This window comes from Enhydra lutris, unplaced genomic scaffold, assembly GCF_002288905.1.
Source record: "Enhydra lutris kenyoni isolate GAN:26980312 unplaced genomic scaffold, ASM228890v2 scaffoldscaffold35, whole genome shotgun sequence".
NCBI lineage: Eukaryota > Metazoa > Chordata > Mammalia > Carnivora > Mustelidae > Enhydra > Enhydra lutris.
Window position 1 is genome coordinate 6,054,577 of NW_019154119.1, and position 21,365 is coordinate 6,075,941.

General features: G+C 36.2%; 1 pseudogene; it reads right to left on the reverse strand.

Annotated features, from left to right (window-relative positions):
- Positions 1–10,703: 10,703 nt before the first annotated feature.
- LOC111154065 lies at positions 10,704–20,769 on the reverse strand (annotated as a pseudogene).
- Positions 20,770–21,365: the final 596 nt, after the last annotated feature.

Sequence of the window (21,365 nt, forward strand, 5' to 3'; positions counted from 1 at the left end):
GTCAGAGTTTCCTTCCTTTTTAAGGTTAAATAATATTCCCTTGTAAGTATACACTACATTTTGCTTATCTTTTCATCTGTTAATAAAACTTAGGTTTTTTCCATGTTGTTGTAGCTATTACAAATAATGCTGCTATAAACATGGGTGTACAAATCCTATTTTCAATTTTTTTGGAGTATATATCTGGAAATGGAATTCCTGGATCATATGGTAATTATATTTTAATTTTTTGAGGAACTGTCATACTATGTTTTCTAGAGCAACTGAACCATTTTGCATTCCCATCAATAATATACAAGGGTTCTAATTTCTCTCCACATTTTTACTACCACTTGTTTTATTTTTTCTGTATTTTTTTTTTATAGTAGATGTCCCAATAGATGTGAGGTGGTATCTCATTATAGTTGTGACTTGCGTTTGCCTAATGATTAATGATGTAAGTGTTTTTTTAAGCTGATTTTGGATGAGTCTTGAAGGTTAACAGGTGTGATGTCTGTCAAAGACATAGCTGGTAGTGGTATTAGAATGTAAAATCATATGTAGTAAAGGAAAAGTTGGAAGTCACTACAATGATCCATTGGTCAGCTTTGGTGGATTAATATTCCGGGAATTCTCAGTTGCAGGAACAATTGCTTCTAGTTTCTATCCTTATCAACAAAAGACTTGAAGGGACTTAATCCAATCTCTGGTGAGAATATTCAGAATGAATCAGCATTTGAGTAATGTGTATCATTATCAGTATAAAATAATAAAGAATAGACAGAAAATCAGCTTAGGGCAGTGTAAAGCTAATTTTCTGTATGGGTGTGATAAGAAGCAGAGGCAGTTCTTCCTGTGTGATATATCAAGGTGATAATGTGCCCCATTAGGACAATTTGTTTTATATTTCTTAAAATAGATATGACTGAGAAAATGACAGATGGAGGTCAGGAAAAAATTCATGAAGTCCTTCACCTTATATTCATAAGTCAATGACTTGGTCCCAGAGAGGTGGCTAAAAATATATTTCTCTTTCAGATGAAGGAGATTAGGTTGTGAAAAGAAGAACGTGTTGACTGAAATGACTGAGAACATCACCTCTGTCATTCACACTGACTACATAGCATTATGCGGAACACAAGGAACATGATTTTTCTTTCTTTCTCTTGTACCTTTCCAGTAACACACAAATCTCTCCTGTCTCCCCCCATTTCCCTGTCTCCCCCTTTGTTTCCCTTGCTCCCACTCTTTCCCCCTGCTTTCCCATGCTTCCCCCCTCTCCCTCCCATCTCTGCCTCTCTATCTCTGCTCTCTCTCCTCTCTCTGCCTCTCTTGCACATACAGGTACAGATTTCCATTTTATAGATGAAACCACATGAGTTTATAGTCAGAAAAATAATTGGGTTCAGCTAAATGTTTGGTCCATGGCAGAGAAATAGTTAAGGAAGAAATTATTTCAATGAATTTGCACCAAGCATTTTCATGGGGGAAGAATTAGAAAAAAGTACCCAGAAGAGATTATGTTGAAACAATACTAATGCCTGGAAAAAAAAAAAAAAAAAAAAAAGACTTGAGGTGTTTTTCACTCTTAGAAGGCAATACCAGCATCAACTCCCCAAAGAGATCAGTATGTGAAATGACAATCTTGGGTTGAGAATGAAATCTTATAAAGTTCCATGCGAAATACTGATTTTTAAAAATAATTCCTTTTGAAATACCTGTAATCTTTTAAACTTCTAATCAGGTACAACCTAAACTATAATGAAGGTATTTAACATGTCAGGAAACAAGAAGAAAGAGTCAAATGGCAAGGTGGCATTATGAATTTCTAGTGAGATTTGCACTCTTGCTTCTGTTTTTTATTGCATTCCATAAGCATCACAGAAAAAAAAAATCCTTTAAAGAAATACATTCTACAGCTTATCACTCATGTCGGAGAAAACTCGTTTAATGCTTTTGTTGGCCATGATACTGAAAATAAGTCTTGATTGAAGCAAGCACAGTCATATATTGAAGTACACAAATAGACGTATTTGCTTGGTTTATTCTGCAATCTTGCTGCAAGAATGCAAATGAGCTTTTCCAAGCCCAGCTTCGAGCTGTCAAGTGACAAAGGGGGGAGGCGGAGTGGGGCAGAAAAAAAAAAAAATCAATTGGGTTAACCTAGCACAGAAGTCTACCATTAATTATGTTTTAAAAAACTGAAAACAATGTGTTTTTTGTTGGCAACTTGAAAGATTGGTGCCTGAAATACTCCTTAATATTATGTAAACAAATGGAGCTTAATCAATTGCGGGGATAGCAGTCACCATACCTGTAAAGGGCGTAGAGTAAGGTTGTAACTTTCCTTTCAAATAAATGAATAGGGCAGAGCAGACAGGAGTTCTTTTGCAGCTGCAGACAGAATTCACATATTGCTTCCAGGATGGCGGCAGATTGGCATTGTGACTTCAAATGCCAGGTTAGGTATCAGTGTACTTATTCTTTCTGTTGGGACTCCAGAATCCTAGGGATTCGAGGGCGGGTAAACAGGCAGATTCCTCATTTTATCCCTAGCATTTTGTAGTAGAGACATGACTTCTGAGGCTTATAAGGGTGTGGAATATCCTCATTACTGTTTTTGGTTCACTTGGATGGATTAAGCCCACTTTAGTAGGATTGTTATTCAGCCATCAATTCAATATATTCAATATTTGTACATGACTTTGGTTTGTGACCCAACCCTGATTAAGTGTTGGGAAAGTTACTTGTCGACTAGCTACTTGTTGTTGATTGAGAATCCAAGGATGGTTAGCTCTGTGTACTTAAATAAGCAGAAAGGTAAAGTTGAGCTCTGACTCTGGACTTAGGGAAGGGCAGACTAACTTCAAGGCAGAGTAGCAAAGGCTGTTGTTTGGAAGACAGCAGGACCCTAAAAATAACAGATGCCTTTGAGGTTTACTTAGAGCATTCAAGCATTCAAGGCTTTTTAGTAATTAAAAAATACTTGACTATGAATGGAAAAGAGATCCAGAGGAAAGTGAAATGATTTGGTATAGTTTCGAATGGCAGATGTTCACCAATTGACAGCAAGAAGTTAAGGCAACTAGAAGGAGATGGGGATAAAAGGGGACAAGTTAATTTGTTTGAAATGCAAGGAAGATAACTTTAGTCTTCACAATTTTAAATGAGATCAGGGATGTTGCAGAGATAAGATGCAGGTTTTGTGGAGAAGCACTAAAGATAACTTTCTGAGATTATTTTTACTTTTATGAAATGAAAAATTAAAAGAGAGAATTTGGCAATGCATTGGAAGTAGAGGATACTTTGAAGACATTTTCCTGCTCTCAGTTGGAAGTTAAATGGGTATGGTTAGATGACAGCTGAATATAGAACATGGGCTAAAATCTGCAACAGGAAATAGCAAAGAGCAGATTATTAATTAGGACTCTTGTTTTTATCCAGAGTTTTCAGTAGTTTTCTATTTATTTCATTAAAAATGTATCCATTACCTTAAACCCCCTACTGATAAGGAATAAGCAAAATTATATATTTTGTTGCATTAACTCATAATTACCTAGCACATTCATGCTGTATAATCTCAGGTTTCACTTTATTAGTGAATATGCTTTATACTTGTGCAGTGAATATGAATAAGTGAATATGCTTTATACTTGTGCAGCCCACACAACTTCCTTTGAAGAGATTGGAGGTGTTTTCCCTCCTGCATTTATTATATTGACTTTGGTTAATAGCCATATTGCATTTGTTGAATAGGGTCTTAATGCTGATACTTTTTTATTCTTTTCTGTCCGATCCATCTTCTCATCCCTATCCTGTAAGGAATAAACAGATCACAAAGGAAATTCAGTACAAAGTATGTGCCCATTAAATTTTGTTGATGAATACACAAAATGTCTGAGTAACTAAACAATATACAGATATGAAAAATCCCTGTATAATCTTATAATGCACACACACACACACACACGTATATGTATGCACACACACATATACATACATATAGACAGACATTTATATGTGAAGGTTGACATCCTAAAAATAAATTTTCTTTCTCACAGTAAGCCAAGTTACAGTACTTTGTTAAGCAAAAGCCTTAAATTATTCTCATTTTATGCATTGCCATCTGGCATACTTGTACTTTTTTTGTGAATCACAGAAAAAGCATTTCAAAATCAGAAATTAAAAAGACTCATAAGTAATTATCGACATATTAAGTAGTTTCTGAAGACAGGTTTGAACACATACATTCCAACAGGATTTTCTTAGTTTGATAGCCATAAGCGTTTTCATTGAGAAAAAAATATTTTATAATATTATTGTAAAATAATTTGGCAAACTGTTTCTCTGTGCATCTGCTTGAGTCTTCTTAAAACATGCTACATTACAAAAGTAATTCTGTGATTCATGCTCATCCCCTTTTCTGTGACATTCTTCCATGTTGTATTAATGGGGAAGGGATCCTCATAATGAAAAGAAGTGTCTTCATCCTGAAAACACCCAGATTGTTCTACCATATACATCTCAGGATTCTGCCCGTTTGGAGGGAGAGTGGGTAGAGTTAATCTACTTTCTTTGTGGAACAGGGCTCATGCCATAGGAACTACTCAGATGCTCACCCAATTGCTTGTGAAAGCAACATAATGATGTCACAGGAAAACTGGTTCCATTTTTTTTTTTAATAGTCCTGATCTTAAGAAATATGCCTTTATATTTAACCAAAACAGATGCCCCCTGCTGGCACCTCCACTTTGGAAGAGTTTGTTATGCCACATGGCAGCCATTTGTAATTTTGGTCACACTAGTTTACAGGTCGTTGAACCTCTTGAGATGTGGCCTTTGGAACCAAGCACAGCAGTCCGAACATGGGGTCTGAGAACAGAGCCGTTCTCACTTTCAGTTTTCCTAATAGAAATATTATCATCATTCACAGACTGCATTCGTCTTGTCAGGAGACACTGCAAACTGTTGCCTAAAACTGATCTTGAATATTTATCAAATTTTTTTTGTCTTCTCAAATATGTATATCTAAACATAGACATTTGTAATAAACTATAGTAGATCCCATTCTATTGGTTATTTCTGATTTTAGAGATTAGGAAATCTTTTAACAACCGTTTAATGTTTATGACCATAAAAATAAAGTACCTTTTAGGACAGAAAAAGTGAAAAAGGACAAAATAGACAAATGCCAGACAAATGTAGGACAAAATGTATATAAAAAATGCCTAAGACACCACCACCACCGTTATATGTGTAACAATTTTATATGCTGCTTTTTTTTTTCCCCACTTAAAGTTACTTTATGGCTATTTTATTAGATTATTTAGTATTCTTTTGAAATCCAATTTCCAGGAAGAACTAAATAATTTTGACAAAATGGGTATATTTAGTTAAATAGTAAATTGTTATTAAGGCTGTGCCTGTCAATTTTTTTCTATTGAAAATGATACTACTAAAAAATTTTTATTCTTAAAATTTTGCATACATTTCTCAGTAACTTTAGAATAAATTACTGGATATAGATTCCTTGGATTAAAATTGTGAATATTTAGAGGAAATCTTAATGCATATTGCCAAAATGAAATTCATTCTCAAGGTGAATTTTATTTTCCAATATGTAAACCCATATAATAAATATATATGTGTATATATATTTATAACATATATATGACATAAATTTATATGTATATACACATGTGTAGATAAGTTTGTGTGTGTGTGTGTATATATATATATATGTATGTATATATATGTGCACATGTATATGTGTGTGCCTAGATATAGATATCTGGAGTGTGTAGAAAGAAGAGAACCTGGAAAGATTCTACCAGGTATTATTATGACCAGTCTTATAGCTGCATCTTAACTGTGGGGTTGAATTTGTTATGTCAGGGTTAAGTGTTACATTGTGCTTTCAGACTAGTCCAGAAATGTATACTTTGGGTGTGTGGGATACAAAGGTACTATGATGGACCTGACCTGTATTTTACCTTTCCTGTTTCTTTGACAAACGTTTCAGTAACAAATGGAGCAATGGAAGTCTAAAATTTTAGTAGGGTATTACCATTGCATGAAAAGATTCATGTGCGAGATTCATCCAGAGGTAACAGTAAAACTATAAGCTTTAATGGGTATGGTAAAAATTGTTGCTGTTATTTTCTGAGAAGACAAATACTCCATTGAAGCTTCCCTGGTGGTTGCAAACTTTTGCAACTTTGTCTATCAGTGGACTATGCTGGGTTAGGCACTATAATTCATTTAGACTAATGAAAGTATGTTCCTTTTATTCTGAAGATCTTAATCTCTAGATGGGATACTGAAAAGTAAACAGTGACCTAGGCAGTGGTACAGATATGTGCAGTCTGTGTGAGATTCCCTGGGACACTCAGTTGTTTCTTTAACCCTCTACTTCAGCATTTCCTTTCTTGCCTAGTCACCTATCTCTGTTCTGTCGTGCTGAAAATAGTATAATGGGACATGAAAGGATAATGGGTGGGCTAACAATGGACAAAAAATGTCTAACTAAACAGAATAACACCCTAACCTACACTCTGTCTTCAAAGAAAATTAAATTTCCTTCAGGCAAGACCAGTCCAAGAACTTGGTATCATATGTTGCTAATGGCATATCCTGGCACTTGCTTACGACTGTACATACCTGTTTTCTGCTTGCCACTAAGCAGAGAAGGAGGATGTGCTGGGCACCAGACCAGGTCTGGTCCCTAAATAAACTGATGTATTCCTGCGTGAACACCACTCATTGCTGATTTACTGGTGAAAGTACCTTTGTGGTATAGTCACTGATGTTTGCACATCTAAACTATGTAAGAGGGGCACCTGGGTGGCTCACTTGGGTAAGTATCTGTCTTTGGTTCATGTCATGATCCCAGGGTCCTGGGATCAAACCCCACACTGGGATTCCTGCTCAGCAGGGTGTGTGCTTCTCCTTCTGTCCCTCTCCTTGCTCATGCTTGTGCATGTGCTTTCTCATTCTCTCTCTCTGAAACAAATAAAATAAAATCTTAAAAAAGAATAAACTGTGTAAGAGCCAAGAATGCAAACAAAAGATCAGAATTTCCAGCTCTGCAAGTTAGAAGAGGCACAGGCTTCAGTCTTCCACCAGAAAACTCCTAAGATTTTTATTTACAAGAGCCACCTTATTGTTTCTATAAAATTGGGAACTGTCATTCCTTCTCTGTAACACACAGATTGGTAACTCAGATTGGGAATTGAAGCTATTATCTGGACACATGTAGAGGACTAAATGCAGAAAAAACCTGTAGATGACAATAGTGTCAACCTTTGCACCCGTAACAGGGTGATGATGAAGTAAAACAGATAGGAATAAAGGATTATCAGGCTGCATCAGGAGTGGGTACAAGAAAACCCAGCTATACAATGAAGAACCAAAGGACCATGGCAATCCAAATATTTCCTTAGCTACACTGTCAATTACTAGTTCACTGTGAAGTTCCGACTGCAACTCTGGGTTGTGTAGAGAAAAGAACTCTAAAGCTCTTGGTGCATTTGAGAAGGTAGAGGTGACAGTGGTTCCAACAGAACGTCCTTGCAAATTCCAGGATCAGCAAACAGGTCCTCACCCAAGTCATCAAGATAGATGAGGTGACCAAGAACTGAATCCTCTGACAAGCAGTAAGTGAGAAACGTTTAAGGAAAGAGCAGCACACGAAGGAAAGCAAAACAAAGAACAAGCTGAGAGGTAGAAAGCCACCACATGTGGTGTCCTAGAGCTCAGGGAAAGAACATCTATAAAAACACTGAGTGATTAAAAATAGCATATATCAAGAAGTCTCAAAAAAGATCTGAGCCACAAAGAGCTGGTATATGATCACAAGGAAAATGAGGTGTCAGGGGAACAGAGAAGGGAAAGCCAGAGTGTTGTGAGTTGAAGAACCAATGGGAGATGTGAGAATTAGAGACAATAAGAATAGATAGTAATTCCAGAATTATTTAATGGATGTTTAAGTGATTATATGATGCAGATAATATACAGTAGCAAATAATTCCTCTCTTTGTGGTGTTACACATTTCAATCTTAATTCTAGCCCTTCCATTCTCAAGCAGTATGATTTTGGATGTTTTCTCTAGGTCTTCCTCTCTTCATCTGGGAATGTGGGTCCACATCCTCTCAACCAATGTTAGCTAATTGTTTTCTTTGAAGTCACTGCGGAAAGAGGGAAGAACCAATATAGCCAGGTCTCCTGGGAGGTAGCAGGCTATAGATTGAAGAACTCTGGCGAATGAATTAATCTTTCAAAGGGGGAAGGTCTCTCTTACACTGGGATACATGTAAAAGATAAAAATAAGGGTTCAGGTACATTTACCTTTATGGGTTTGACATGAACAGATTTCCAATTGCAATGGCATTTGTTTGTTCTGAAGTAAGAGCTAAAATTATCTGCTCTAAGTAGGTTACAGGGCTAGCGAGTTGAAGGCTGAAGAAGATCAAGATTTAAAATAGCTAACATAGTAACGGTGAGAGAGCCTACTGAGACAACAGGCTTGTCGGACAGTCTTGGTGCCCATCTGATGCTAGAGAAAATGTACCTAGAGGAACCATACTTTGTGGGATTCCAGTTTTTCTCTGAACAGTGTGGTTACTCTGGAGGTTGATAGGGAAGTGCCATTGAAATCCACATGGAGAGGAAGGGGGTGGGAGTGAAATATGTTAGAAAGAGATACCAGAAAAGTAGACAGAATAGAAGGAAGGAGACCTTGGTGAGATGAAAGGCAAGTTGGACTAAAACTAAGTAGGAGGGTATAAAAACGTGTGAAAATGTGTGAAAAACAAACAAATAAACAAAAAACCTAGGGTGTTTATAAGCAGAACTTTTCTAGATTTTGCAGACCAGGCAGGTATCTGTGTGAATGAGTATGTACTTCAGAAGGTTAGAGTCAAAGACAAGGTCCCTCATTTTATCCTTGTTGTCCTTACATCATCATTAATGGTTCTTCTTTCATTATTTTTCCTACTCTAACATTTAATGAATTATTTGTAAATCAATAAGTGAATACACTAAACCTGAAAATGGGAAAAAAATTTCCATGTTGCTGATCCATAGGCATACAGGAGACTCCAACTGCACATAGATATGAATGTTTTATAAATTATATAATCACTGCAGACATATACCCCAGATATATATTGTTGGTAATCTCATTTATGCCACCAACTCTCCTCAAAAAAGATGAGTTCTACTTAGTTCTAGTTGATGTGCTTCAGGACCACTCTTTGGCTGATGTACTAATCCCTTCGGCCATTTGTTTCTTGCTTACATATGCATACATGGGGAAGGGGTGTGTGGGGGGTTCTGAAGTTTATAACAATATACTGTTAGTGACTGGCACAGAAAGTTGTTTGAAGTGACTCTGCAGCCCTATTCTGAACTTGTAGTTCAGTTGATCTCACTGCTCTCATGCAAGTCTATAGAACTACCACACACAGGAGAAAAATACTGGGATCCTAAATCAAAATAGTGATTCACAGTGTTTTGCTTCAAATAAGATTCATATTTAAACACAAATGAAGAAATTAATCTACAGAGTTTGAAAGATATTTTAGAATCCTATGTTTTGACCCTATTTTTTTTTGAAGAAAGGTGACACATAATTTCTGGATAATTTAGAAAAAAGTTAGGACTTTTCTAGCTAGTTTTAAAATGGACATTTTTCATTTTATTTTTTTAAAGATTGTATTTATTTATTTTACAGTGACACAGAGAGAGAGAGAACAAGTAGGGGGAACAGCGGAGGGAGAGGGAGAATGTGGGGCTAATCCTAGGACCCTGGGATCAGGACCGGAGCCAAAGGCAGACACTTAAACAACTGAGTGAGCCAGGTGTCCCTGAACACTTTTTTTCCCATAAAATTTCTAAATTTATCTTTTTGAATTCACTGGTTTCTAGAACTTGCCATAAATGAAGTTCTGAATCCTAGGAAACAACTTGGCACTATGTAACCCAGCCCAAGAATGTAGCTCAAAATATATTAGATTTGTGTATTAATTTAGGGGAAAGAGTTGATTCTGCCACATCCTGAAATCCTGTGTGGGGAAGAGTCTGATACCCCAGGCTGTACCTCACAGGACCACTCCATGTTCTACTACAGAACCTTAAAAAGTTCTGTTTTATGGATAAATAATGCCTATTCCCAAAGACTTCTCAAGAGACAACATCTTTACCACTAATCCCTTATATACCAAAGCGGCTGGAGAAGAAGTACACTTTAATTACACAGCACCAAATATAACTACCAATTTATTTTTTATCTGGAAAAAGTATTTTAAGAGGCTCTGAAAGAGGAGAGAAACTAAGAATCGCAAGATTAAAGGGTATTTAAAATTTTAATATTAAATCTTCCACACAAACTTTTTCTCCTTACATGAAAAGCACTAAATAAGTTACATTTAAATGCCCTACTTATATAAAAATAAAATTAGGTACTTCTCATTTAAGAGAAAGTGGATAATATTTAAAATATAAGGAATAGGAATAAAGGATGAACAACATATCCAATCTAAATTACATCAAAAACCAAATATGTAAACAGAATTTACATTTTCCTAAAAGGAAGTAAACATTCACTACCAATCCCAATAGGTAAATTACTCTGATGAGAAGAAAGATACATGAACTAAGACACTTTCTTGCTTTGACATACAAAAAAACATGATTCATTTCATGTTCATTTAAATGTTTAGGGTTATATTGTTAGATATATATAATCTTTCATGGACAGGTCAACTAGGGGGAATATCACAATCATTTGAATTGGTTGACTTCCTACTGGGTAGGGCTTGCTTCTCTCTTTTTCTAAGCTTTATCAAAGTATGACTGATACAAATTACAAAAAATTACATGTGTTAATGTATACATTTTGTTAAGTTTGGACATAGCATACACTCATTGTATTATTACCACAGTTAGGGTCCTAAACATATCCATCCTCCCACAATTTCCTTGTGTTTTTGGTGTGTGTGTGTGTGTGTGTGTGTGTGTGTGTGTGTGTGTGAGAACACTTGACATGAGATCTATTCTCAGTGTATTTTAAGTGCCTAATACGTGTTAACTGTATGCACTATGTTGTACAGCAGGTCTATAGGACTTACTCATCTTGCATACATTTTTTAAGCTGCTTTGCACATGTAAAACATGCCATAAAATGTCCTATATTGCAATGGACAATGCAACTGTTTTTAGGTTGACCTAGGCAAATCCCATGAGAATCAATGGCATTAAGGAGAAAACTAGATTCCATATTTTCTTTTTTGTCTCATGTTTTTTCCCATTCAGACTCCTTGATCTCTTGGCTGCTATATGTGATCCAATTAGAAGTTCATGCCTGAGAATAGTGTTCACTTTGTTAGAATTGGGAGATTTAGGTGATCATCATTTTCTTCAACATATGAGTCTTTGGAATCATCCACTGTAGTTTTTGTGTTTTTTGTTTGTTTTATTTTGTTTGTTTGTTTTTGTTTTTTACAATCAGAAACACCAAAGCCTTCTCCTCCTTGGGTTAACTTTTCTAGATTGGCTTTTAACAGATATTTTCTCTTCCTATTTATGAAGCCACTTACCAATTGCCCAACATCTGTTGCAGTAGGGTAAAAGGGGAGGATTCATTTTTATTTCATAAATTATGCTTCTGGTAGTCTGCTGAGGAAATTTCAGGATCTTCTTCAAGTGAACCTCTATCGCTCTGCCCTGCCTGATTTACCTCAATATCCCTCATCATCTTCCTCTGAGAGTTATTCTCCTTCACTAAGGCTATAATCTGCTGAATCAAGACTCATCTTCTAACTCTACAGTGAAGTCATCTGAAACTGAATCTTGATCCAACCATCCAGATGTTCACTTACACCAGCATCAAGATCTGGATTTGCTGGAGTCTCTGGATGTCCCACTCCTGCTTCTTCACCATACGTCTCCCTTATTACACATAAAGTGAGGTTTTCACCAAGGAAAGGGAAATACTGTCAGATTTCTGGTGCTTTCTTTTTCATTCACCAGGTAATTCATCTGAATTTTCATCTAGTCAGGACCCACCTCTTCTTCTTCTGAGTCCCCAAAATAATCTTCTATCCCAGGTCTGTATGTGTGTGAGCACACTAGGTCCAGAGGAGGAGGCCCCTGGCGGCAAAAGCAGCCCAACCTCGGTCAGAGGGACCTAGGGCTGCCCACCAGCTGGGCTTCTAGCTCTATCTTCCTCCCCCCCTCACTAAGGCTGCTGAAGTTCCCTAATGCACATCCAGGGTGTTTATGTGTGTGCACTCAGACCATGCAGCCTCACAAGTTTCTCCTTTCATCTTCAGAATTGTCCAGATTTGGACACAGATTCTATTTTCATACTATGTAAAGATCATTAGAAAGTAGAAGCTGAACAAAGGCAAGGGTGGGGTACTTGAAAGATCATCCAAATGGGACCAGAATTCATAGTCCAGCAATGAGGGGAAATAGAAGGCTTGAGTAAGAATACTCATAAATGAGAACATATTAATAAAACATATTTCTATTTTTTTCACATTAACAAAACATAATTGGATGAAAGCTAAAAACTCAAGTTTGAGTCCTCCCATGCTAGAGACCGCATTCTAGCAGAACATTCGGGCACCTGATAGGCAGCACGTATCTGCTAGTCACAGTGGTGAATGACTGCATGTGATGCTCCTCTGATTTAATTACCTGCAGAAGTCCAAGCTTGATTCCTTTCAAACTTTAGCATCTATTGCAAGCCTAACGAGTTAAAAGTTTGAGCTGGAGAATAGAGCCATTACAGAATAAAAGTAATCAAACAACTCTTACAGATCTCCTAAAGCAATGATTCACACAGGACTTCACACAAAACTCCCATTAATGCTAATGAAATTGGGTATGTTACAGGCAGAAACTCTCCCATACATTGATAGGTGAATAGTTCCCTGAGGTACTTACTTAGATGAGGGAACTTAATTTTCTCTCCACTAATCCTCTCTGGATGAAAAATAAGAATGCTTCACAAGTTGGGTTTCTTTTTAAAGTAGATGGCACAAATTCAGAATCATTGATATTAATCAAAAGCCACGTTAGGAAATATACTAGCTTATTTTCAATCAGTCAAACCTTCTTCCGTTCAAATAAATACTACTCGGCCAAAGTTTTGAAAAGTCAGTCTTGTTTGTGGCTCTGAAAGTAGCCCATTAAAATCCATTCCGTCTTGCTCCTTCAAGATTCTAGAAAAAGAAACTGTGCAATTATTTGAGGGAACTAGTTGAAAAGAAATAGAAATTCCTGATTGCCTTAGTATGAATTGAAGAGTTCAGCCGCTGATTTAATTAGCTGCCTAGGGAAGAAAAGATCATGAAATGTTGAGTTAGAAACAATATAAGATCATTCAAAGAGGTACAAGTTTTAGTACAGATATAATTAAGCTTCTGGGGCAGAAGTGGTGTGCGTGTGTGTGCGTGTGGTTCAGAAGTAGCAACTTTCACTAGCATGTGAGTGTTTTTGCTTAATAATAATCATTAGGATAATATTGATTTTGTTGTGTACAACTTTTTACCTAGTCATCTTCTCATTTATTATAATTTCCCAGGATATAGGCAGGGTTGTGGTTACTATATTATTTTACAACTGACAGAGTGAGACTCAAGTTAGTAAGTTACCTAATAGGAGAAAAGTGATAGGCTCCTAAAAACATATTAAATCAAGCAAATGTAAATAAAATAAATAATGCTGATTTCTTGGTGAAAATGATGTCACAGAAAGTAAAAATTCTTAAAATCTCATTTAGTTTTCCCTTCTCTCTCCTACAACTGATGCAACCGAACCTTAAAATGGGAATTTTCTAAAAACCATCACCTAGGATCTTAATGTCAGAAGAAATTTCGGGGCACCTCGGTAGCTCAGGCAGTGGACTCCCTGGCTCTTGATTTCAGCTCAGGTTATGATCTCAGTGTCATGAGATCAAGTCTGGCATGGGGCTTGGCATTCAGTGGGCAGTCTGCTTGAGATTCTCTCTTGTTAGCATGGAATCCCTCTCAAATAAATCTTGAAAAAAAAATCTAGTCTGTTACCTTTTGGTTAGTGATACCTAGAAAGATCGTTGAATAGAGATAGATCCCCAAATACCAAAATATGTCTTTTATTTACTTATACATGAATGCATAAATAGTTTAATTAACCATGTGCTACTTAATGAAAGTATCTGGTGCTTCTTATTTTGACTAAGACCTGAATTACACTGAATTTAAGCATCAGCAGACACATTTTGGTGAATTATATTTCTTTAAATAAATAAAAGAAAATTTGATTTATTAGGTGTTAAGAATCAGTGACACTACACGTGGAATTTTAAAATGACTACTCTAAACTCTACAGTTATAGCTGGAGATGTTTTAGTAATTAATAAAATAAGTAAAGTGAAAATCAGTAAGCAAATATAAGACCTGAACAATGCTATCAACTAACTTGACCTAATTGACTTTCACAAGACAAATGGAGAAACCCAACAGAATACATTTTTTTTTGAAGTACACACACAATTCACAAGATAGACCACTTCTGTGTCACAAAATTTCTAGAATGAAATTGCACAACATATATCCTTAGATTGCAATGAGGAGGAAACTAGAAATAAATAGAAAATAATTGAAAAATACTCAAATATTTGGAAGTTTAAAAACAAACTTCTTAATAAACTCTGTGTCAAAGAAGAAAACAAAAATGGAAATAGGAAATATTCCAGACTAAATTAAAATGAATACATATCAACCTTTATCTGTTGCAGCTTAAGTAGTACTTAAAACCCATAGCATTAGATAAGTCTGGCGAGGTGTTTATCAACCTTGTTAATTCTTTCCAAGAATTAGCTCCTCGTTTTGTTGATCTGTTCTACTATTTTTATTAGTATATCATTGATTTCTGCTCTAGTCTTTATTATTTCTCTTCTCTTGCTGGATTTAGACTTTATTTGCTGTTCTTTTTCCAGCTTCTTTATGTGTAAATTTAGGTTGTATATTTGAGACTTTTCTTGCTTCTTGAGGTAGGCCTGTATTTCTATGTATTTCCCTGTTAGGACAGGTTTTGTTGCATCCCAAAGGTTTGAACTGTCTTGTTTTCATTTTCATTTGCTTCCATGTATTTTTTTTAATTCTTCTTTAGTTTCCTTGTTGACCTGTTCATTATTTAGTAGGATGATCTTTAATCTCCATGTATTTATGGTCCTGCCTATTTTTTTTCTTGTGGTTGACTTCAAGTTTCCCTAACACTGTGGTGTGAAACTATGCATGGTATGATCTCAATCTTTTTATACCAGCTGAGACCTGACCTGTGACCCAGTATGTGATCTGTTCTGAAGAATGTTCCATGTGCACTTGAAAAGAATGTATATTCTACTGCTTTAGGATGAAATGCTCTGAATATATCCTTTAAGTCCATTTGGTCCAGTGTGTCATTCGAAGCCCTAGTTTCCCTGTTGATCTTCTTCTTAGATGATCTGTCCATTGCTGTGAATGATGGGGTATTAATTTTCCCTACTATTATTGTATTATTATCAATGAGTTTCTTTAAGTTTGTTGTTAATTGATTTATATATTTGGCTGCTTCCAATTTAAGGGCATAAATATTTACAATCGTTAGATCTTCTTGTTGAATGGACTCCTTCATTATGATATAGTGTCCTTCTTTATCTCTTATTACAGTCTTTGCTTTAAAATCTAGTTTCTCTTGGGGTGCTTGGGTGGCTCAATCAGTTAAGTGTCTGCCTTTGGCTCAGGTCATGATCCCAGGATCCTGGGATTGAGCCCTGCATTGGGCCTCCCTGCTCAGCAGGGATTCTGCTTCTCTCTCTCCCTCTACCCCTCCCTCCTGTTCATGCTCTTCCTTTACTTCTCTGTCTCAAATGAACAAAATATTTAAAAAATAAAATAAAAATAAAATCTAGTTTGTCCCATATAAGGATGGCTACTCCAGAAACCCTTGTGTTCATTCATAGATGAATGGATAAGGAAGAGCTGTATATATGTATACAATGGAATATTACTCAACAATGAAAAAGAATGAAATCTTGCTATTTGCTATAATGTGGATAGAACCAGAAGGTATTATGCTAAGCAAAGGCAATCAGTCAGAGAAAGACAAATACCATATGATTTCATCATATGTGGAATTTAAGAAAAAAAAAAAAAACAGATGAACGTGGGGAAGGGAAGGGAAAATAAGATAAAAACAGAGAGGGAGGCAAACCATAGGATCTCTCAACTATAGGAAACAAACTGAGGGTTGCTGGAGTGGGACAGTAAATGAGGGGATGGGGTAATTGCGTGATGGGCATTAAGGAGGGCACTTGATGTAATGAGCACTGGGTGTTTCATGTAACTGATGAATCACTAAATTCTACCCTTGAAACTAATATTACACTATATATTAACTAAATTGAATTTAAAAATTATTAAAAATCACTTTCCCACAAATGAAAAAAAAGGGAACAAATTAAATACAAAAGAAAAAAAAGGAAATAAGATAACAAAAATCAGTGAGGTTGAAAATATGAAAGAGAGAAAAATCAATAAATAAAAACTGGTCCTTTAAAAAGGTCAATAATAAAATTGATAAAAATCTGACCAAACTGGAGCAGCTGGGTGCCTCAGTTGGTCAAGGATCTGCGTTTGGCTCATGTCATGATCTCTGGGTCCTAGGATCAAGCCCTGTGTGGGGCTGCCTGCTCAGCGAGGAGTCTGCTTCTCCCTCTCCTTCAGCTCCTCCATCCTACTTGTGAGCCTGCTCTCTCTCTCTTTCTCTCAAATAAATAAATAAATAAATAAGTAAAATTAAAATACGTATATAGATATAGATAGATATATATATGGCCAAACTGATTAAGAAAAAAAGAGTAAAGACATAAATTACCAGTATTAAGAATGGAAGAGGGAATATCACCTTAAGTCCTACAGATGTTCAAAGTATAAAGGAACCTTATAAACAGCATTAAGAAAATAAATTTGAGGGCACCTGGGTGGCTCAGTGGGTTAAGCTGCTGCCTTCGGCTCAGGTCATGATCTCAGGGTCCTGGGATCGAGTCCCACATCGGGCTCTCTGCTCAGCAGGGAGCCTGCTTCCCTCCCTCTCTCTGCCTGCCTCTCTGTCTACTTGTGATCTCTCTCTGTCAAATAAATAAATAAAATCTTTAAAAAAAAAAAAAAAGAAAAGAAATTTGATAAGTCAGGCTAAATGGATAAGTTCTTTGAGAGAAGCAGCTAAAAGGGTGAATTTTATCATCCATAATTTAGATTTTAATAGCCCTGACTAAAAAAATAGGCTGAGGAAAGGAAACAAAATGTACCACTGCTATGATTAACACCAACATGTTTTGTTTAATTGTTTTGTTTTTATACCTCTGCCTGACATTTTTGAGCAACATTAAGATCTACAGGGGTACTTAAAGTTCAGTCTCTTACTATCTGAGAAAGACACATTTATTTCCACACTCTCTCCTCCCCCATTCTTCTTCTTTAATGGATCTTATATCTAAGACAGTGCACTTCCACTTTTGAATGGTTTCTAGTACAAGAGAATCTCTTGGATATAAGAACTAGAGCTAATAGTCATTTTCCCTGCCTGGAATGTGGTGAGTCCATTGGGCTACCTTACTTAAGTTTTTTCTTAATTCAAACCTTGGGAATTTTACTAAGTTGTATTAAATGAGAATCTACATGGACTGATATTTTTTGGGAGATTTGAAATATCCCATTGCTTTTTGTACCTCATCCTAGTTGTGGGCTTTGTGTGCTGGTAGTCAATCACTGGCATAAAATAAAAAATGCTTTCTAACATAAGCATTAAGTATTCATTAAGTTATTAATTCTCCAATAGGTCCAGAAAGAGAAAAAATAGATCAAGATAGTTTTTATTAGTCAGAGAGATAATAACATGATTGCTATAATTTATTGAACACTTGTATATGCCAGTGTGCTCTGCAATTTTCATTCATTACTTAAATTAATCCTCATAACATCATTAAGACATGAGAATAATTCTTACTGTATCACAAGGATCTGATACTAAAGACTAAGAAATAATCTGCCAAATAAATTAGTAAAACTTAAGGGGGACAATCACCAGTGTTGGAAGTGGCTACTGAGAAATGTGTACATTCAAACTTGCATATAGGTGAGAGGTAGCTTAAATTAGTAAAAACCACTTTATTAAGTAATTTCTGATTTCTTTTGAGAAGCATAAAGTTGTTTTTATTTTGTTAGACTATCTGCCAGCCTAGGAACATAGTCTAAAGGAATGGTTCATGCTATGGGGAGGTGGGGGAGTAAAAGCCCTGGAATTTATACCATTTTGAGCAATAGCCATAATATTATTTCATTTTCATAGCAATATTTAACAACATTTATTTAGAAATTTATAATATTTAACAATATATAAAATTTAATAGTAAGTAAAACATAGTCACTTGATTTTTGTTAAATGCAACATGGAATAAACATGCATACATGTATGTATACACACATATGTATATAAAATGAATACATAACAGCTCTGTATCTACATGTTCCTTGATTAAAACTATGTTCAAAGCATGATGCACAGACTAGCCTGCAATTGACTAAGAACTTTATTTCTAACATTTCCTACCACTTGGGTTGTATTTTGGTAAGAGTGAATTGCTATAGTACCCCAAATTAAACTGTGGCATTTGGGAAACCCCAAATGAAACACATGGCATTTCTTTTTCCTGGAATGAGCTTCCTATCCTTCCTCTCTTGAGTTAAACCAATTTATCCTTTTAGATAAAACTCAGGAATCCCCTTCCCCCAGAATCTTTCTCTGCCTCTTTTAATGAATACCTAAGTTTCCCCTAATCATTCTATCCCAGAGTCTCCAGCATTCTGTCTAAACTAATCTCTTCACGGGCTTTGTAGGAGACTGCTGTCTCCCCTGGGATCTCTTGTGAGCTCAGACACTATTCCATTTCTTCTTTCTATTCCCAGGGTCTAGCAAGTTTTGGGTATGCAGGAGCACCATAAGCTTCTCAGAAACAGAAACTGTAGGATCTGAAATGAAAGCAGTGTTTCTATTAAAATAGGATGATTATATTAAGAGAGTATGGTTCTCTTTTTTTCCAATTTCTTATTATACTGTGGTTATACTGTTTTTATAATGATCAAAATATATGCATTTAAACATGAAGCAAATACATATAATGTCTATGGATATTTGTAATAGTACAAGTCTTCAACCAGCAAATTTTAGAAATACCTAGAGAAATAGTTATATTTCATGACAAACTTTAAATGTTTCTTTGAAATCTGGGGTCAAAATTGAAGAAAACCTACATAAAAAAGCAATGCTCCATGCCCGTATACGTCAATTCTGTATGTGGTTGAAAAGTGTAGTAAAGCATGAAAACTGCAAATAATTTATTTAGTCAAAATATTGTCACAAAATGCAGTGTATATAACTGATGATAAACTCACTCAGCTAATAAAGCAAGCTAGGTATCCTAAAAAATTAAAGCAGAAAAAAGGAATTAATTATGCAATATATACACACAGACACACACACACAAATATATTTCCAAATATTTAGCATAATCATGCAATTTGTGTGCATCCTGCCCCACCATAGATGACAACACTACTTGGAATCCCAGCGGTAGTGATTTCTGGGAAATAAGGGAGCAATAACATTTAGAAAATTATTTCAAATTTTCTGCAGACACTTATTAAAACATGCTTCTTAGGTTTACTGCCCATCAGCAGGGACAGATGAGGAGCTGTTTTTTGGCTTGAGTGGGGATCTAATTTAGGGAATACATACCAACTAATTGATTGTTGGGCATTAAAACAAGAACAGAACATCAAAACCTGTACAAGAATTTTGAGCTTCTCTGAGGTGGTATTTCTCTTTCAAAATACCAACAATAGGATACTGTCTGACACATTAAAGGTTCTGGAGGACAAAAAGTTTATTTAAGCAACACTATTCTGACCCCCTAAGCAAAGGAATCTCTGAGAAGAGGGCACTGAAAAAATGAGCCAAAAAAAGACAAAAAAAATCACAGAACAAAGGGAAATAACTAAGTTAAAGCACAGACAGGATAACTAAGCCTAGAACAGAACATCTTTGATCCTAAACACATATCCAGAAACCATCAAAGGCAAATGTTACAGGTAAAAGCAATAAAAAGGATTACCTCAAGAGGGAAGAAAAAGGCGCATAGTTAGGTGCACTGTTAGAAGAGAAAACGAAACCAGGCAAGCAGGGAAAGATCTGAAAATTGAAAGGGAAAATCAAATCAGTGGCTTTTCTGCCTCATCCATCTGCCCGCGCCCAGACAGCACACTTTGGAGTCCAATAGAGTGAAAACAAGATTGGGCAACTTCAGCAGAAACACTTCCTCTCCATTTTTAAAATAATGAAAATGGTAACAGAGGCATGTCCAAGAACCAAATGGAAGAAACGCCCGGGAAATTGCACAGGGGACAGTCCGAGAGGCCATGAAAGGGAGTTTATTCATTGGAAGGAAAATTCAGCACGGCTGGAGCAGGCCTCATGGATCAGTGGCCTGGAAGAAATGGGTTGAGAAAAATGTGAATTGGCTAATGATCCCAGTTGGTCAAGCAAGGAAAAGGGTTCTGGGGCTGCCTGGGGAGAGGTGGATCAAGTTTTTGAAGTGATGTAATGAGACTGTTTGAATTCCCAATCGCGGCTCTCTGAGGGCTCACAATCTACTCACAGGACGTCCCCCACAGCTCCTCCTCTGAATCCTTGGCATGGCCCATCGGTCATTGTCACAGCTGCCTCTGAGAACAAACTCAGACCCTCTACTGCAGTTTAAAAGGAGCTACATCATCTGGACCATGCCTTTATGCCAGCTTCTGTCACTCTTCCCGGTGGTGTTTACTATACTCCAGGCATTCTGCTTCCACCAAAACTTGAAGCTCATCCATCAAATCCATGTCTCTACACATGTTAGTCCCACTGAAAAAAGGTGTCTCCAGTTGTACTCACCCGGATATCACTGTACCAGAGAGGTTCCCCTGAATATCCTCCCTCCCCTTCACTAGCACATCAGACTTTCAATCACTTCATAAAATGTATCAACATTTGAAATAGGTTTGTATAATTATTTGGTTCCTTAGGATTTTCTTTCTTTTTTTAATGGAACTCCCACAAGAATATAAAGTCCAAGAAAGTAGAAAATCTGGTTTGTTCACTGCTCAATCCTGAGCAACTGGAAGAGTGACTACTATAGAATAAGAATTCAATCGATGTTTCCTTTTTTCTTTTCTTTTAAGATTTTATTTAGTTATTTGACACAGAAAAAGAAGGAGCAGCAGGCAGAGGGAGAGGGAGAAGCAGGCTTTCTGCAGAGCAG